Here is a 21,165-nt window from a genome sequence, read left to right as displayed (position 1 = left end):
ATATACACACACACACACACACATATATATATATATATATATATATACACACATATATATATATAGGAGAATAGCATGCAAAGGCTAAATAAAGAAACAATATTTATATACAACATAGATGTGCATTCATGCTCAGTCACTCAGTCATGTCCAACTCTTTGTGACCCCATGGACTGTAACCCTCCAGGCTCCTCTGTCCATAGGATTTCCCAGGCAAGAATACTGGATGGATTGCCATTTCCTCCTCCAGGGGATCTTCCCAACCCAAGGATCCAACCCAAGTCTCTTACAACTCCTCCACTGGCAGGTAGATTCTTTACCTCCGAGCCACCTGGGAAGCCCAAAAATCTCACAAAATACTTTAAGTGCAAAGTAAAATAAGAACAAATATGAAAAGAACATGTACAGTATGATTTTATTTATATAAGGCTCCCAAACCTGGAGAGTAAATGATACACTGAGTAAATAGTACTCAGTAAAACTTCATAGAACAGCTAAGAAATGATATTTACAGAATTCAGGATATACTTATCTTTAGGCTTAATATAGGTGGGATACAAGAAAGACTTCAGAAATATTGGTAACATCCTTTCCTCTTTGTTAATTTTATACATTATTTCAGTAATTTAAAAACCCATGATATACTTTATTTTCTAATTTAATTTTTATCTTATATTGGGGGATAGTTGATTTACAACATTGTGTTAATTTCAGTTGTATAGCAAAGCAGTTCAGGTATACATATGGTCATATTCATTCTCTTTCAGATTCTTTTCCCATATAAGTCATTACAGAATATTGAGTAAATTTGCCTGGGCCATACAGTAGGTCCTTTTATATATGGCAATGTCATAATACAGTTTATTTATTCATGAAATATTACATAATCTTTTCAAGTGGAGGAGGGACTAATTAGGAATTCTGTTGCCTTCTCATAGTATTTCTTTTCTCATCAGTTACATTATGGGTAAATGTTAGAACTTTGAAACCAAGTTAATTTTTCTATTCTGGCTTTCTGAAACTATAGAATGCCTAACGAATAGACAACCGGACCACTTATCTTGTCATTTAGATATCTTTTATTTAGATTTAAATCTGCTTTAATCAAGACATGTTCTCCATGAATTAAAAATGTCTTGAAAGCCATGCTGGCTATAAAAGGAGGCAGTGAATAGTCACTTTGAACAAAGTATCATTCATAATGATCTGTGGAACTGTCACTTTTCCTCAGCTGTCCTTTGATAATAAAGTAGGCCTTTCTCCTTCAACTGATTAAAGCCTGGTGATGGAACAATCTTCCAGACAGAGTATCTGCTGCTCCATAGAAATGGACACCTTACTAACCACGATGAAAGCAGAAGTGAAAGTCGCTCAGCTGTGTCTGTCCCTTTTTGACCCTGTGGACTGTAGTCTGCCAGGCTCCTCTGTCCGTGGGATTCTCCAGGCAAGAATACTGGAGTAGGTAGCTATTCCCTTCTCCTGGGGATCTTCCTGACCCAGGGATCCAACTCTGGTCTTCTGCATTGCAGGCAGATTCTTTACCAACTGAGCCACCCATGGTTAACCACAAAGATTAATGCTAAAACTGTTCCGTTCCTCTGATGAGTCCCTTTGAATGACAGATTAATTATTTAATGGAGCTTATGGTACAGCTTCTGGTGGCTTCTGCTTGTTCAAATACTGGGATGGAGTTGGTGTGTTGTACTTTATCGGTATGGACAGGGAGGCCTGGTGTGCTGCAGTCCATGGGGTCACAAAGTCAGACATGACTGAGTGACTGAAATGAACTGATTTTGTCAGTGACAGGAAGCATTTTTCTTGGCTACTTGGGTTGATCTTTCTGAATGTTGCCTGGAGGACTTCTGGATGGTACTGAAATATGATACAGTAACCAAGATTAATTATTCCTACTTTCTGCCTAAGTGGAAGACCAGAAGGAAGCCCATGGAGAAATCAGAATCTTCCAATCCATATGTAATTTCTAACAGTCATGCTCTTTCACAACAACAGGCTTTCCTGAGAAACGAGGAAGCTTGGATGAACCCAAAAAGTTTGGTGGAAATGTTCAACTGGCCCTGGCATGCTGCCAATCCAGACAGAACTCTTGCAAATATTTTATCTTTGAAAAGAAAAATCCAGTTAGTGGACCCGAAGATAATGTAGTATTCACAGATCTGCCATTTTTCTTCCCACTCCTTCCCCCTGGTGCTGCTAAAGGGTTCAGTTGTCAGCAGTTAAGATGTGTTTTTTTTTTTCCTGAGATAAATTATGAATTGGCTCCCACTCTGCCAACCCAGTGCTAATATGTCAACAGCCAGAAAGGTCAGGAGTAGCTTCAGTTCACTTACCCCCGTGGTGATGGAATGGTTTATAGCACAAGATTTTGATTACGGAGGTTCAGCTTCTGCTGTCCCCCAGCTTAATAATGTGAGAGATGGAGAGCCCCACATCATCTCCTGGTGCTTCAGCTTTGTCATCTGTAAAATGGGGGGAATATTACCCACCGCAAAGGGTCTTTGTAAGGATTCAATGAAAGTAAAAAGGGTTTCCTTGGTGGCTCAGATGGTAAAGAATCTGCCTGCAATGCAGGAGACCCAGGTTCAATCCCTGGGTCAGGAAGATCCCCTGGAGAAGGGAATGGCAACCCACTCCAGCATTCTTGCCTGGGAAATTCCATGGACAGAGGAGCCTGGTGGGCTACAGTCGAAACAGTCACGAAAAGAATTCAATGAACCAAAGCTTTTTAAAGGTGTTTTTCCATCATGTTTGGTATTTTAAAAGGACTCAGCGCATTGTTCCTATTAAGACAGTGTTAGTGATTTTAAGAAAATATATATGTACACTACCACGAGAAAAATAGAAATTAGGAAGTTGCTGAATATCACAGGGAGCCCAGCTTCGTGCTCTGTGATGACCTAGAGGGGTGGGATGGGGGCTCAAGAGGGAGGAGATGTATGTATACAAATAGCTGGTTCATGATGTTGTACAGAAGGGACTAACACAATGTTGTAAAGCAATTATATTCCAGTTTAGAAAAATCAGATTTAAAGTTTTCTGTGTGTTCTAGCCTGGGAAGCAGATAGGCATTGAAGCTCATTGAAGAAATATACCATAAATGGCAAATCCCTGAACCTAGGATGTAAGGGACTTTTTTATTTTTTTTCTGGCAACAAAGAATAAAATGCCCACATCTCTATGTTTAAAGTCATAGTGAATAGGATGCTGGCTAAGTGAGATTCAGTAAAGCCAGTTCCAAACCTGATTCTCACAATAACTACCCACATGTTGTTGTTGCTGCTTAGTTGCTAAGTCATGTCTGATTCTTTGTGACTTCATGGACTGTAGCCCGCCAGGCTCCTCTGCCCATAGGATTTCCCAGGCAAGAATCAACTACCTACCTAATCTTAGGCAAATACTTTTTATTTTTCTCAGCCTGTTTCCATCTAGGTTGGAGAAGATGTGAGGTCAAACCTTGCTTGACTTCACTTTCTAAACGTACATATTTGGGGAATCGATGTTGGTTACAGAATAGCACAAGAGAGATCCTTCTACACATGGTTGAGTGGTTGCTTATCACCTTGTCATTTACTGTGGACTGCAAAATCCAAGATTAGGGACTGTGTTTGCTCCATTCTTGTTAACCTCCACTTGTCATCAAGAACCAGCCTCTTGCATCTCCCATCTTGCTTTGTGCACTAAAATACAAAGAGGCTACAAGTATGAAGAATCTGCAGCAGTTGGGCTTCCTTGCTTTCTAAACCCTCACTGAACTGAGCCAATGACAGGAACTAGGAGACCAGTAGGAGGTCCTGTGAGAAGAGGGGAGAGGCATCACAGTGTTTATTCCCAGGTCTCCTTCTTGCTAGACTATGACATCATAGAGTCTAGTGTTCAGTGGTATGGCAGAGTCCCTCTGTCCAAGGTCATGTCGTCCATCAGGCTGTCTTACTATACAGCTATAGCTCCCGTCAGGCTTGGCATCTACTTTCTTCACTTTTCCCTAGAGGAGTGGTATAGGCATGAAGATGTCCATCCCCTTGTTGCTAGCTTTGGGGTACTTCTCAATTCCTTGTTGATTTCCCATACCTTATAAGAAGCTCATTCATTAAACTCCCATTAGTCTTTTTTCTTTTTAGTGTTGGCCATGCCATGCAGCATGTGGGATCTTAGTTCCCCGACCAGGGATCGAACCCATGCCCCCTGCCTCAGGAGCATGGAGTCTTAACCACTGGGCCACCAGGGAAGTCCCAGTCATCTGTTTTTGAATATGCCATCTCTATGCCAAGGCCACGCTCAATATCATGATTTAACATCTGCAAACTTCCTTGCGTTTAGCAGACATTCAGAATCTGATTTTTAAACTCCTGTCATCATAAAATCACCATGCCTGAGTCTGAATAACATACTGTACATTAGAATCAAAGTGGCCAAGATCATGCAGGTTTTTCCCCTTCAGTGCAACTCTCCCTTCACCCACTCCCATTTTCTCATTCAACTCTCAATTATTAAGAATCTAAAAGTGTCAAGAATTGTATAGAAGGCTGAATTAATATTATTTTTTAAAAATTAAGTTAAAATTTTCTTTTACAGTCACCCAAATATTCACCATTGCCAATGTCCTTCTTCCTTCTGGAAGAATTGAGTTACCAGCTGGTATCATTTTCCTCCCACCTGGGGCACTTCCTTTGGCATTTCTTGTAGTGAACAGCTAGCCAATGAATTCTCTTAGCTTTCTTCTATTAAAAATACATTTAATTAATCTTAATTTTTGAAAGGTATTTTTAAGGGATTCTGATTTGATAGCTTTTACTTTTTCTTTCAGTACGAAAAAATGTTGCTTCCCCATCTTCTGAAACCCATTGTTTCTGAAAAGAAATCAACAATAATTTTCCTGCATGTCATGTGCGGCCTCCTCTGTCTGCTTTCAAGATTCTTTCTTTATCTTTCTGTTTATAGTCTGATTATGATATATTCGGATGTCTGGATGTGGTGTTCTTTATATTTACTTTGGATGAGTTTTACTGAACTTTAATCTGTAAGTATATATCTTTCTCCAAATTTAAAATGTTTGTTGGCATTATTTCTTAAAAAAAAGTCATGTCCCAGTCCTTCTTGCCTCTTCTCCTGGAACTCCAATTAAACATATATTAGGGCTTCCTCCCTGGTGGCTCAGATGGTAAAGAATCTGCCTGAACTGCAAGAGAGCTGAGTTTGATCCCTGGGTTGGGAAGATACACTGGAGAAGGAAATGGCAACTCACTCCAGTATTCCTGCTGGGAGAATTCTATGGACAGAGGAACCTAATCCATGGGGTCGCAAAGAATCGGATACAACAGCGACTAACACTTTCACTTCCTTCCAGATCTTTTAATATTTCCCCACAGATGCTTGAGGCTGTTTGTTTTTTCAATCTTTAATTTATCGGTTCTTCAGACTGGATCCTTTACGCTGATCTATATTCAAATTTACTGACTCTTTCCTCTGTTATTTCCAATGTAACTTAAGTCCATCCAATGAGTTTTCATTTCAAATGTTATGTGACTTCTTAATTCCAAAATATCAATTTCTTTTGAAGACTATATTAATTTTTGTTGACATTTCTTATCTCTTCATTTATTATTAACATAACTTTCTTTATGTCACCATGCATAAATATAATAGATACTTTAAAATAATTTTCTGCTAATCTATTGGTCATTTCAACCTGGTCTCTATTGAGTGTCTTCTTTTTTAGGAGCCAATCACATTTACCTTTTCAGTATGGGTATTGTGAATGCTGTGTTGCTGAGACTCTAAAGTCTGTTATATTCTTCCCAAGCATGGTGACTTATCTTTTGTTTTAGCAGAAAATTAACTTGGTTGAACTGAATCTACAAACTTTACCTTTTGAAATGCAACTCAAAGGTTGGTTCTGCACCCTCTGCTAGGCATGGGTGGTTCAGTGATCAGTCAGGCAAGGTTTATGCACCAGATCTAATGCCCTTCCTCTCATATTCTCTCTTTTTCAGGAATTGCTCCCCTTCACATTTTAGTAGCTGCCATTGCCTCAGTCTCTATCCTCCAATTTGTTAAAGAAGACATACTGTGGGTTTAGCTACCCAAGATGACATAGAAGGCTGTCTGCCATCAGCTAGAGGCTCTGAAAATGGGAAACTCACCCAGAGCAATTTTCTTTTCTTAAGTGATGGCTCCTTTCAAGAACCTGCTTGCTTTTATGCTCCCGAAGTGCTTTAATGTAGTTGTGTTTTTATTTTGTTCTGAGTTCACAATTATTGTTTGTAGGAAGGTTTGTATGGTAGAAGCTTTCTAAATCACACTGGAAGGCAAACGAAAGTACATTGTCTTTAAAATTTAATATGACTCTCTGCTTAGAGGTGCTAACACGGTAATGGATTGAGCCAAAACGCAAACCAAAAATCACAGCTTCACTTGACAAAGGCATGGGACCTATCCAAAAAACCACACCTAAAATAAAAGTGTAGCTTTTAATTTTATTGCACATGCTATTTGGAAACCTAATGGCAGCTCTTTCTCAATCTCTATCAACAATATGCCTCCAAATTTAAAGGAAATAAACTCATATCTCAACATCTCCAGCCTTTTCCAGTCAGATCAGAATATTCATCCAAAGGAGTTTCTTTATGGAAAATTATTTTGGAAATTTATATTTTACCTGAAAACCTCAAAAATTATTACACTAGTAGCCCACACAGCATTGCTACCTCTGTGCTGCTTTCCAGAACCTCTGCTCTAGTAGACATTGCAATAAGACTTATCTTACAGGAGACTTCCCTCATGGCCCAGTGGCTAACACTCCACACTCCCAATGCAGGGGGCCAGGGTTTGAGTCCTGTTGAGGGAACTAGATGTCACATGCCACAACTAAGAGTTTGCAAGTTGCAACAAAAATCAAAGAGTCCATGCGTCACAACTAAGACCCAAGACAACCAAATAAATATTTTTTTTAAATTTACTTTTCAGAAAAGGGGATTAAAGCACATGAAGGTAAACCACTGCCAAAATTCACCTAGCTTGTCAGTGTTGGAGCCCAGATTCAACTCTATGTTCTGATGTGGATTCTCATTTAAAATTTATATTTGTCTAACTTTTTAATGCTGGATGAACTAATAAACTTCTATCAGAGAAAGATCAATTGACATCTGAACTCAGGAGGGTTACTGAATGCACTACGAATTTTCAGATCTTTTGACATGGACCAAACTATAAACCTGTACATCCATGTAGCAGTAAACAGAAGTTGACTGGAAGAAGGAAATTTGTTTCCAAGGAAGAAGGAGGAAGCTGCCGTTGAAAGTCTATCAGACCTTTTTGTAGACCTCATAAGAAATTCCATTATTCCAGAATTCTAACATGATTGAAAACCTAGGGCATCAGTCACTTTCAGAAGCTAATCATATTCTTAACAGCCAGAACAGTGTGACTTTGGCTCAAGATAGGTCAAACTTGTTTTTTTTCCCCTTTTGGTGGGGGTCAGGGCAGGGCAGAGGGAGATTTAACTAGATTGAAAACAGCTATGAATCTGAAACATACTTGAATAAAACTTTGCTACCAGCCTGACCTATGTCTTCATTAAAAAGGTCATTTTCAAAGTTTCTACACATTTTGTTTTGGCCAGTATGAAGAGACAATAGACTGTGGTCTGTCTCTAGCACTGTCTTATGTTAAAAATCACCTTGACATACACAAAGGGTATTTATTGAATAGAATTGAATATGTTGTTGAGAAAGGCCAAACCAGTACATCCAAAAGGGAGCTGTCCAAGACCCAGGTGCTGAAACCAGGAGAGAATATTAAGAAGTTCACAAATTATTAATATTCAGCCTATTTGTAGTTCTGGCATCACACTCCAGGCTAGATGCACACACAACACATTATGTTGTTTATTTATATAATAAATTAGCCTGTTAAATACCCAGGTCATTTCTTGAGTCATTTCACTTTCTATGATGGCCAGAATGGGCTCACGTGATGCTTTAATGAGAGAATCAACTTTCAAACCCAGAAAATTTTACTTCAGAAACGATCCTTTTAACCCTCAGTAGTCATATGTCTCCTAGGTTTAAACTTACATCCAATTAAAAACTTAACTATTGTATTCTACTTCTTTAGGTAAGATCAAAATATGGGCTGGAAGTTTTCTATACTTTTCAACCATGTATGCATTTCTTGTCTTTCAGAATCAAAGAGGATAACATGCTGGCTTAATCTCTCAATGCTGTAGCACTGAGAAATCTCCAACTTCTTAAATGTCATCTCTTCAAGACGCTGGGAAGCTGATTGCAAAGTGGGGATCCTTTGCTTTTGATTCGAGTGTTAAATTAATTCTTAGAGAAGTTCCTTGCAACTGCAAATAACTTCCAGCTGGAGAAAAATCCCAAACATCCTATTTTGTCCTTGACAAAACCAGCTGCAGAAAAGCAGAGGAAATGTGCAAACGTCCATGCTAACACTTGATCTCCAATATAGACACCAAAGAAATGTGTGGATGACAACAGTGACAACTGAGTGGAAACATTAGTCCATCACAGACCCACTTCCATCACGAAGCATTTTTTTCATATTCTTGCAAGTGCAGAGAATATCATCCTGACGTTTCCTAGATAAAGGAAAACTTTGCATGGCTAAACTAGGACTCTTCTGAGAGTTAATAGAGCCATTCACTGGATAGGAAAACAGATATAAACCAGGACTATCCTGGAGGAGTCAGAATGCATGGATAAGCAACTGATGTATGGTCATTGCTACATTTGTGGTTACTGCACAGTTCCTGCCAGAAGACTTTGTCTTGAATTATCAGTATCAGAATCTTTCTTATATGCTTGACTTCTTCTAGACATAATCTCAAATGATTCATCTCCTCATCTGAGCGTACTTTTCTTCATCAGGTTGGGTAATATGTCATTACGAGGGAGAGGCAGGAGACAGGTGAGTGGTAGAGGTGGATGGAAAAGTCTTAGGATGAAGAGTATAGGGTTTGAAGCCTGACAAACCTGTCTCAAACACCAGTTCAATCATTAATTTATTAGGTGATCTATAAGACAGAGTACAACTCAGTGTCAAGCGACTTGTCTAAGCTACACTCATGACCTCAGTTGTCTGATTGGAATGTTAAAGATGGAGCGTATAAAGCATCAGACACTTAGAAGGTTCTCAATAGAAATGGATATTATTATTACCAGTCTTTCCTTCCTTTCTAGTAACAGTGATTGGATGTACATTCTTTCCCTCTATTCATTGATATAAATTAAGATATCTAGTGCCAGGATCCAACAAATATTGAGCTGTATATCAATTAGCATTCTGTTGGTCTATCTGAAACAAAAGACCCCCATGTCCCCAGTAGCTCAGACGGTAAAGAATCCACCTGCAATGTGGGAGACCTGGGTTCAATCCTTGGGTTGGGAAGATCCCCTGGAGTAGGACATGGCAACCCACTCCAGTATTCTTGCCTAGAGAATCCCCATGGACAGAGAAGCCTTGAAGGCTACAGTCCATGCGATCACAAAGAGTTGGACATGACTGAGCAACTAAGCACAGCACAGCAAAAGCTTTAAGAAATATAGAAATACTTGTCCCATGAAACAAGAATTCCAAGATTGGGAAATTCAGGGCTGATACACTGCCTCAGTGATGCTAAAGACCCACAACTTTGTACTGTTGCTGCTGTTCAGTTGCTAAGTTGTGTCCAACTCTTTACAACCTCATTGACTATGGCATGCCAGGACCCCCTGTCCTCCACTATCTCCTGGGGTGCTCAAATTCATGCCAATTGAGTCGCTGATGCTATCTAATCACCTCATCCTCTGCCGCCTCCTTCTCCTTTTGCCTTCAGCCTTTCCCAGCATCAGGGTCTCTTCCAATGAGTCAGTTCTTCACATTAGGTGGCCAAAGTATTGGAGCTTCAACTTCAGCATCAGCCCTTCCCATGTACTGTACTGTAAAATTTAAAAATGTTTAATTTGGGGATTTGTTTCTTTACATATTATTTGTGTACTATATATTATTTGTCTGAAAAGTATTATAAACCTACTACAGTACAGTACTATATAGCTGTTGGTGTTAGAGGATAGGATAGTTGGATGGCATCACCAACTCAATGGATATGAGTTTGAGCAAGTTCTGGGAGATGGTGAAGGAGAGGGAAGCCTGGTGTGCTATAGTCCACGGGGTCGCAAAGAGTCAGACATGACTGAGCAACTGAACAACAACTCTATAGCTGATTGTGTTAGAGGGGGACCTAGGCTAACTGTCTTGGACTTGTGAGCAAATTGGACTTACGAACACACTCTTAGAATGGAACACTTTTGTATATAGGGGACTTTCCGTATATGCTACAGCAACAGATGAGCTACTTTCACTGCTGTTGCTGAAGGACCACTCTCTGAAAAGTGCCAGAGTCCTTGATCAAGCACCTTGTCAGGTTTAATGCTGTTAAAGTGGCTCCAGGGAGACTCTCATAGAGCCCCATGAACAGATATCACCCTCTTGTATTTAATTAAGTAGAGAGACTGACTTTACTCACCTGACTCCAGGAGCATCTTTCCGTGATCCTGGGTGTTTCTCTGCTTTGCAACTTGCTCTGTTGGCTATGGGCTTCCCTGGTGGCTCAGATGGTAAAGAATCTGCCTGCAATGTGGGAGACCTGGGTTCAATCCCTGGGCTGGGAGGATCCCCGGCTGAGAGTACTTCATAGGGTAATCATAGGGCTTCCTTGCTAGCTCAGCAGGTAAAGAATTCACCTGCAGTGCTGGAGGCTCTGGTTCAATCTTTCCTCGGTAGAGAAGATCCTTTCGAAAAGGGATAGGCTACCCACTCCAGATGGTAAAGAATCTGCCTGCAATGCAGGTGACCTGGGTTCAATTCCTGGGCTGAGAATATCCCCTGGAGGAGGGCATGGCAACCCACTCCAGTATTCTTGCCTGGAGAATCCCATGGACAGAGGAACCTGTGGGCTACAGTCCATGGGGTTGCAAAGAGTCAGACACAACTGGGTGATTAAGCACAGCACAGCAAAGAGTTATCATAAATGTATTGTCTCAACCAGGACACTTGAGAGTAAAGGAGAATGCTATGCAAGGCATACTGGGAAAACAGCTGTAAACTAGAACTAACTTGGGGGAAAGCAGAGCATATGGTTATCCTATGATAAATGTGGTTATATCACATCTTCCAGGGGTTATCTCACAGCTGTACCCACCAGTAGGCATTTCTAGGGCTTCCCACATGGCACTGGGGGTAAAGAATCTGCCTGCCAAGGCAGGAGATGAAAGAGCTGTGAGTTCAATCCCTGAGTCAGGAATATCCCCTAGAGTAGGAAATGGCAACCAACTTCAGCATTCTTGCCTGGAGAATCCCATGGACAGAGGAGGCTGGTGGACTACAGTCCATGAGGCCGCAAAGAGTCAGATACAACTGAGCAAAGCAAGTCCTTAAGAAGGCATTTCTATCTGTGGGAATGGCCAAGTCAGACCAGAAAGTCACTCCTAACAGTGTGATATCTTTAGAGCTGATTGGCTGGAGGTCAAATAAGAAATCAAAGAGAGCAGAGCCAACAGCAACCCTCGTTCCGTCTCAGAATCAAGGCTGGAAATGTGGCTCTTCCTCACTCATGTCTTGAAGAAAAAGAAATTGCTCCTTTGATCCCTTATCCAGAAATACTGCAAAGAGTTTACTCTCCATTTCCATAATTGCAACCTTCAACTCATTCCACCCCTCCAATTCTCACCAGCTTTATGTTCTTGCATCCTAAACCATTGAGAAACAACATAATTAAGTAAAGACTTGGATTTGAAACTGGGCTGGGGGGTGGGTGGGGAACTCTGCCTTATCCTGGATGGAGCAAACGTTTCTATTTCTCCTTCTCTCACAATTCATATTAAGACACACTCACAGGGGTGGGCTGGGGTGAGGGTTGGGGGAGGCCAGGCTTTAGAATGTATCTCTTTGCTGAATAAGTGACAAAAGTTAAAAAGCAGTCATTTAGGAAACTTAAATGTGACAGTGGATGATAGATGGTAGCTGGCAAGGCTGCAAAATGAGAAACATTAAAATCATATATTAGAATAGATCAAGCTTGGTACTCCAGTTTGTGTCAGCAAGTTTCTTTTGATATGTCAAGTCTCCGTAGGCCTGGAACTCTGGTCTACTTTGAAGATGGATTTTAAAAGGAATATGTTTATGTTTAGGAATTTAATAATGCCATGTGCACCAAAAAGTCAGGGACAAAATCAAACTGAATGCGTTACTGTTTATTTGCTGTGAGATCCTCCCATGCCTGGCGCCCTGGAGCTCTGTGTCTGCTCAGAAATTCTGGAGAACCTTTCAGAACCGGATCAGGGGGCCCTTCTTCCAGGAAGGCCTTCTGATCTCCCCAGCTGGGTGCATCACTGACTCCTCAAAACCTTCAGCTCCCTGTTTAAACCTTTCTTGTGGCTTTTGGCATTTTTCTTCCTTGATGTAGGTTTGCTTCAATCACTGTTTATCATTGCTGCTAACCTATGAGCTCCTCAAGGGCAGGGTCTGTGAGGGTTGCATGTCTGTACCTGGCCCAGAGGAGAGTGCTGTGGTCGTTTGTCTTAAGGTTTCTCTGCTTTCCCATCAGTGCCAGCCTGCCAAGCTCCACTGCCCATGGGATTCTCCAGGCAAGAATACTGGAGTGGGTTGCCATTCCCTTCTCCAGGGGATCATCCAGATCCAGGGATGGAACCCCAGCCTCTTGCATTGCAGGTGGATTCTTCACCATCTGAGCAATCAGGGAAGCCCCCAGGTGATCACACCATCTTGAATATATTTCTGTTAGTATCTTTATTCATCACGAACAAGTTATGTATTTTTGTGCCTTTTTTCACTCTCCATACAGTGAGTTGCTTGTAGATAGAGCATAGGTACTATTCCTCTAGGGAATCCCCATGACCAGAACGGGGTCTGGGCCATAGTGAGTATTTGTTAGATGCATGGATCAATCAATGAGTGAATCAATGAATTTCAAGAGTTTCACCTCTTTGTAGCTTGAATGTCAACGGACCAGAATTTGGTCTCTAAGTTGTTCTGTATCTTAGAATAAACAACTTCTCTCTTTGAAAAAGCTAAATCATAAGACCTCCAAAATCCTTTCTACAACTATTAAATGTCTATTTGCTGAATTCTTCATCTCTACTAAAAGAAATAATTGCACTCTTACAGTAGTACAGTTTTGCCCTTTAATTTTTTTTGTTTGTTTATTTATTGGGGTATAGTTGCTTTACAATGTTGTGTTAGTTTCTGCTATACAATGAAGTGAATCAGCTATCAGTTCAGTTCAGTTCAGTTGCTCAGTAGTGCCTGACTCTTTGTGACCCCATGGACTGCAGCACACCAGGCTTCCCTGTCCATCACCAACTCCCAGAGCTTGGGCAAACTCATGTCCATCGAGTCAGTGATGCCATCCAACCATCTTATCATCTGTCATCCCCTTCTTCTCCCACCTTCAATCTTCCCCAGCATTAGGGCCTTTTCCAATGAGTCAGTTTTTCATATCAGGTGGCCAAAGTATTGGAGTTTCAGCTTCAGCATCTGTCCTTCCAGTGAATATTCAGGACTGATCTCCTTTAGGATGGACTGGTTGGACCTCCTTGCAGTCCAAGGGACTCTCTAGAGTCTTCTCCAACACCACAGTTCAAAAGCATCACTTCTTTGGCAATCAGCTTTCTTTATGGTCCAACTCTCACATCCATACATGACTATTGGAAAAATCATAGCTTTAACTAGACGGACTTTTGCCCTGCAACCCATAGCAGACTTCTTCCAAGCTATTACATTCACGCTGAGGCAACGTTGTGACACAGATGATCTGACAGAAGAGAACAAGAGTGGAATACTGGGGCGGGGCAGGGGAGGATGAGTATCAGTGGAGGAGAGATTGATGTCTGCGTACCATCTGTTTCAGGTCTGAAATAGGTCCCAGAGCATATCATGTTCAAATATGACCCTCTCTTAGAACTTCCCAGGTGGCTCAGTGGTAAAGAGTCTGCCTACTGTTGCAGGAGACACAGGTTCAATCCCTGGGTTGGGAAGATCCCCTGGAGAAGGAAATGGCAACCCACTCCAGTATCCTTGCATGGGAAATGCCATGGACAGAGGAGCCTTGTGGAATACAGTCCATGGGGTCACAAAAGAGTAGGATACAACTAAGCAATTAAACAACAGCTTAGAACACAGCCCAAAATGCTGGGGTTCCAAATTCCATCCCAAGTGTGAGCCAGATACTCAGGAAAATCTGAATTCCAACCAGGCACCAGAGGTCCCTAATACTGGTGAACAGAAGGTCACTCAGCTATGAATGAATAGATTTGCTCATTGAAACTCTGCCACCACTTCATTTTAAACAGTGCCGGGTGGCTAATCTGAAGGTAGAAGCCGGAGGCATCGGTCTGTCTGAAATTCCATAATTAAAGTCTGAACAGAGACCTACTTCATCCAAATAGAATCCTGCGACCACACTTTCAGCCATGTCTGTTCTAAGGGTTCTAGTTCTTTCTGCCTGACCAAAGTTCTGGGTATCAGAAGGTAAACTCACATTTATGCTTGGGACCCCTCCCTAAAAAGTTTACCAAGTTTTAACTGAAGATGCAGACAAAATCACCCCCAGGCATATAGTTCTTAAGACCTATTCGTGTGTGTGTGTGTGTGTGTGTGTGTGTGTGAGTTTTGCTTTTGTTTTTATTTGTTTATCCCTGAGGAGGATGCAGTTTTATCCAGGGCTATCTAAAGAGCAGTAGTCTTTGTAAATGCTCAGGAGAAAACAAACTCTTGCCATGACATGTCTTTGCGATTCACACATTACACCTCCCCACCCACCACTGATGCAGAGGGCATCAAAGTCCTGCTTTGGCCATCAGAAGCTCTCAAATATATGACACCGAATCACAGGAGATTCACACAAAGAATTCATTTGCCTTGTCCTCTTTTTTGTTGTTGTTTGTTGTTGTTAAGGGGCGATCAGAGACACATAAAGTCTTCATGAAAAATAGATGGAGGAAAAAGCATCCAAATGGAGAGAAAACCAGCCAATGACTGGGTCAAAGGTGAACCAACGAAAATAGGTCCTGGAGAGAGGGAGCCACTCAGAGCTTGTCAATCGCCAAGGAAACCCAGCTGCCTCTCTGCACACATGCAAGGGAGCATCAGCCAGGAAGCCAGATGCGGTGATGGGGAAACAGAGGCTGAGTGCTTGGAACTCAGGGATGGCCTTGGCTGCCCAGGTAATAGATGAACAGGAGGACATGTTTCTTTTGCTTGATGAGGCTTCCACTTACCAACACAATTTGCCACTTCCAACCCATTCACCGCCCCCATACATGTACACAAAAGACACATCGAAGGCTTTGTGAGAAGAAGCCAAGGGGAAAAGACAAAGGCAAAGTCAACAGACCAGAACCCCTCACTCTTTGCTTCACCACAGAACCTTTTTGTGAGCAGCATGTTCCCAAATCACAACACGCTTTGAGGACAGAGTCCTTTTCAGAGAAGCTAATTATAAAAACATGGTCTGGCTCACAAATGGTGAGATGCTTCCAAATCATCCCAAAGTAGGCGGCCAGGCTCCTTGTCATTTTCAATGTGTCTATTAAAATTGCCAACCCCCTTTTGCTCACCATTTTTATACTCTGGACCTTCCTGGCTGCAAAGAACCATGATTTTTGGAGAAAAGGGAAAAAAAAAGAAAGATTAGGGAGGCCAGGTTGGGAGGGTCAGAGGAGGAGTGAAATTTGCCTACAGTGGAACTTGTTTTTCATGGAATCAAACAAGTTTCCTTATTTCTTTACATCATTCATCATTTTATTTTGTAGTCAGCAAAATGACACCTATATGATGCGAACACAAAGGAATTTGTTGAATCAGCAATATCTTCTCTTTTTTTTTTATTATTCTCTCCATTGTATTAAATCTTCCTACTGTTTTAATCTACCTGCGTTTTAACCAGGGTAACAAAAGGATGTTGGTTAAGCACTTTAACACTGTTTTCTCCCATCACTGCCTGTGAAAAGATAGCATGACATTAAGCATTGAATGTGTGTGTTGGTTTCAACCAACACAACTTTCAGTGACAGTGGAAATGTATTAAATTTTCACATCTTTACTGACCAGCACGGTGTCTCCTAGGCCTAGGTGGCTTTTGAGTCCTTGAAATGTGACTGGTATGACAAGGCATTGAAGTTTTCATTTTAATCCCACTCCTGCACATGTGCCCAGAGAAAACCATAATTCCAAAAGACACATGCACCTCAGCGTCCACGGCAGCACTGTTTACAACAGTCAGGACTTGGAAGCAACCTAGACGTCCACCAACAGGGGAATGGATAAAAATGTGGTGCATACATACAGTGGAATATCAGCCATAAAAAGGAATGAAACTGCACCATTTTCAGAGACACGGATGGACCAAGAGACTGTCACAAAGAGTGAAGTAAGTCAGAAAGAGAAGAACAGTATCGTATATTAGCACATAGGGGGAATCTAGAAAAATGGGATGAACCTATTCGCAAAGAAGAAATAAAGACACAGAGGTAGAGAACAAACAGATGGATACCAAGTGGGGGAAGGGAGGGTGGTGGGGTGAACTGGGAGACTGGGATTGACATGTATGCACTAGTGACCCTATGTATAAAATAGACACCTTATGAGAGCAGTCTGCAGCGCACAGGGAACTCGACTCAGTGCTCTGTGAGGACCTAAATGGGAAGGAAAGCCAATAAAGAGGGACTGTATGTAGCTGATTCACTTTGCTCTCCAGCAGAAATGAGCATGATATTGCAAAGCAATTATACTACTCCAATAAATTTTAAAAAAAGAAGAAGAAGAAGTGAAGATACTTTCTCAGAGTCACTCAGGTAGTGAGTGATGGGGCTGATATTCAAATGCAGACATTTGGGCTCTGAGCTCTTAGCCCTGGAGTGACTCCCCGAAGCCCAGGCTGACTCCCGGGCGCCCTCTCCAGCACCCATTCTCCCTCACCTGCTCTGATCCCTGAAGGTCTGAAGCAGAGACAGACTGACTGGCCTTAAGCCTATCAGCACATCTCCCACTCCTGCTCACATGACATGGGTGGTTACATGATGCCCTCAAGGTCAACGGGATTAAGATATTTACTGGGGCCTTTGGGTTGAGACATTTCCTCTATGGTTTCAGTTCTGTTAAGTCCAGTCACTCAGTCGTGTCCGACTCTTTGCGACCCCACGGACTGCAGCACGCCAGGCCTCCCTGTCCATCACCAACTCCTGGAGTTTACCCAAACTCATGTCCATTGAGTCAGTGATGCCATCCAACCATCTCATCCTCTGTCTCCCCCTTCTCCTCCCACCTTCAATCTTTCCCAGCATCAGGGTTTTTTCAAATGAGTCAGTTCTTCACATCAGGTGGCCAAAATATTGGAGTTTCAGCTTCAACATCAGTCCTTCCAATGAGTATTCAGGATGGATTTCCTTTAGGATGGACTGGTTGGATTCCCTTGCAGTCCAAGGGACTCTCAAGAGTCTTTTCCAACACCACAGTTCAAAAGCATCAAGTCTATGGTTTATCACTTGGCAAATTTATAATTCTGCTGACTGATGATAAATATTTTGTAACCAGCATGAGACCTATCTCAAGGATAGAGCAAATACTCTGAAAGGCGAAGTGAAGACATAAGAGAAAACCTTGGTCTTTGGTGATACGGGTGATCTGCTAGGTCCAGTTTTACCTGAAGTCCATTCTACAGCTGGACTTATCAGTTAAATAGAATTATTTTTTTAATGGTATATATTTTTGTTGTTCTTCTTGTTGTTATAACTAACAGTGGAAAGCATCTCAAATAGTCATGTCTTACACAAACTCAAAACTCCACAATCCAGGAAAATACACCCATCATTTAAAAGTCAAAGTTTGAAACTGACAGATCCACAAAGAAAGTGTTGCTTTTAGCTCAGAAAGATGATTCTCTGCTCTGGCATTTGGAAAGAGGTCTCCATAACAAGGGATAACAGATTAACTCTGCAGCAAGCAACAGCAGTCCATTAAAAGAATATTAAGGTTGTGACAGGAAATGATATCAGTAAAAGAAATTCCTTGGGAAGGGAGAGGCGCCATATGTGCAGCCAACACTTGAGATGCAAGGGTGGGGGCAGGGGAGTGAGTAGAATTAGGAAAGTCATTAAAGAGACTCCCCATCGCACCCAGGAGTTAGGAGACATATGGTACCTTTGCCCTGAGTTGGGAGGTTTCATTTCTCTTCGCTTCCTACTTCAGACTCACCCTATCTCACTCAGGATGCAGGCAGGCATAATAGCTGAACAAGAATCAGAGATGCAGGTCCTTATGTGGTAGGGATCCAGACAGACTGGGGAGCTGGGTGGTGCAGTGGAGGCAACATTGGGTGATGCATTCTAAGGCCAAGGTTAGACCTGTGACCTTGGTCAGTTGCTTGAACTTTCTAACTCTGGTTGCTCCATCTAAGAGACAGAGAAAGGACGGTGCTTCGGCCACAGTGAAATGCTACCCTCTCCCCAAAAATCATGCAGAGTTCACCTCCAGGATTTCACTGTTCTGCTCCTCTGTCTGCACACTTCCCCCACTATCCCTTTATTCATTTGTTTGGCTGTGTTGGGTCTTGGTTGCAGCACACAGAATCTTTGCTGCCTCATGCAGGATCTTTCTTTGCAGCGCACAGGATCCAGAGCACTCGGGCTTCAGTAGTTGCAGCATGTCGGCCCTCTAGTTGTGGCACACAGGCTTAGTTTCTCTGCAGTATATGCGAGTTTAGTCCCCCAACCAGGGATCGAAATTGCGTCCCCTGCATTCAAAGCCAGAGTTAGCCACTGGAGCACCAGGGAAGCTCCCCACTCTCCCTTTTTCACTGTTATTTTCAAATGTCATCTCCAGTATGAAGTCCTCTCCGACCTGTACTGAATGTCCCCCCACCATTTACTTCTACCTGCCCTAAGACTCATCATGGACCCTGGGGTTGCTTCTTCATTATCAACAGAAGTTAAAGTGCTCATAGATCTCCACACACATACTAGGCAGTGAGTTCCTTGGAGTCTGGGACCATGTCTGTGCATTACTGCATTTGAAAAGTAGTGAAAGTGTTAGTCGCTCAGTTGTGTCCGACTCTTTGCAACCCCATGGACTATGGCCCGCTAGGCTCCTCTGTCGCATGAAATTCTCCAGGCAAGAACACTGGAGTAGGTAGCCATTCCCTTCTCCAGGGGACCTACCCTGACCCAGGGATTGAACCCAGGTCTCCCGCATGGCAGGTGGATTCTTTACCATTTGAGCCACCAGGGGAAACCACAGGACTGGCTTAGGCACGTGCTCCAATTCAGGTGCTAACACTAACCAGGCTGCGGCAGTATCTCTGTCCATTCGCCAGCAGTCTGTCCCATTCTCGGCGGTGTCATTGGAAGGATCCCTCTCCTTAGACTGCCCGTGACCTTCCCCTTGACTACAGCAGAGGTCTTTGGCTCCTTTGGTGCATCTGAGGGTGAAAATGCATTCTCTCATGATTCATTTTCGATGGGGAGAGATTGCAGAATGAAGTAGACTTGGCAGAAGCCTTTAGGTGTGTTACTAAGCAACTGCACTGGGAAATGTGGGGTGAGGGGCGTGGATAGAAGGAGACCTCTTACATACAGGTGCTAGAGGTATTCGCTGGTGGCTCAGATGGTAAAGAATTTGCCTGCCTAGCAGGAGACTCAGTATTGATCCCTGGGTCACAAAGATCCCCTGGAGAAGGGAGTGGCAACCTACTCCAGTATTCTTGCCTGGAAAATTCCACGGACAGAGGAGCCTGGCGGGCTACAGTCCATGGGGTCGCAAAGCGTCAGACACGACTGAGCAACTAAGCCCACACACAGAGATGTATTTGCTCCATCTAATCAGGAAACGGGTGCCTGTGGTCATGGGTACTTTACCCAATTGATCAGGCAGACCTTCCCTCCTGCAAGATGCAATGAGGACCTTCTACACGTTTCCTCATGGAAACACCATAAGGAAGACCACAGAGCCTCCCTTCCCGTCCTATTTCACCAAGGAAGTACCTAGACTTGCATGAAGCCTTTCTTTCCCCTTCCTTATTTCCTTCTGAAACAACTGAAGGGAGAAGTCCCTTCTGCACAGGGCCATGAGCCTCTTCCCACCGCCTCCAGGGCATTTTCCCTTCCTGCTTTCTTCTCACTTGATGCACATGGTGGGGGACTCTTGCAAAATACAGCGAAACTGGCGAGGCAAGACTCCCAGTGCCTCTGGAGATTCAGTCGCCACTTTCAGTTGAGGAGCATCATTAAGTTCACAGATGCTCTGTCGGGCCCACGTTCCACTGATTCCGATTTTCAACTTTGTTGTCTCCACTTTTACGGATGAGTTGAAAGGCAGAGGACCATTCCAGCAAATGGTAACACAGTAATAATGAAGTGCGGCGCGGCTGAGGGCTGGGGTCATGTATTTCCATTTGAGTTTCTCTTTGCCCAAATTTCTTAAAGCGCATTACCCGCCAAAAGCTCTCCCTCCAGAAATGCGAGCATGATTAAACAGGCAATCGCATCTGAAAAAAAAAATCGTGCTCCATGGCAAAGTGGTTTGATGCTCATCTTTCTGCTTTTAGGAGTATTTTCACAGGGCTGTAGAATTTACCAGAAGTTTTAATCCAGCAAAAAATACCGATAAGTCTCAGATGTTCATCAAGAATTTGAAGAAGGATCTTCAAAGTATCCATTCACTGGAGATGTGAGTTATTAAAGTAATTGCTGGGTGTGTTATACACAAGCACACTCAAGCTTCAAAGGAATGAGACAGTAGGTACATTTGAGCCTAAGATTCCACTGAATGAAATCCAGTACCCCTATTCAGTGTTGTCATTCCCATTTTAAGGTGAGGACACTGAAATCCCAAGAGGAGAAGTGATACACTTAAAAACTAAAGAGCAGTGAAGGTCTCTTTCAGGGGTAAGGCAAAAGCTTGCCCTATCAGCAAGGGTTGGTACCTTGCCCAGTTCAGTTCAGCTGAGTCTCTCAGTTGTGTCTGACCCTTTGTGACCCCATGGACTGCAGCACTCCAGGCCTCCCTGTCCATCACCAACTCCCAGAACCTACTCATACTCATGTTCATCATGTCGGTGGTGCCACCCAACCCTGC

This window comes from Capra hircus, chromosome 25 (genome assembly GCF_001704415.2).
Source record: "Capra hircus breed San Clemente chromosome 25, ASM170441v1, whole genome shotgun sequence".
NCBI lineage: Eukaryota > Metazoa > Chordata > Mammalia > Artiodactyla > Bovidae > Capra > Capra hircus.
The sequence above is the reverse complement of the archived record's forward strand: the minus strand, read 5'-3'. Positions refer to the sequence as shown.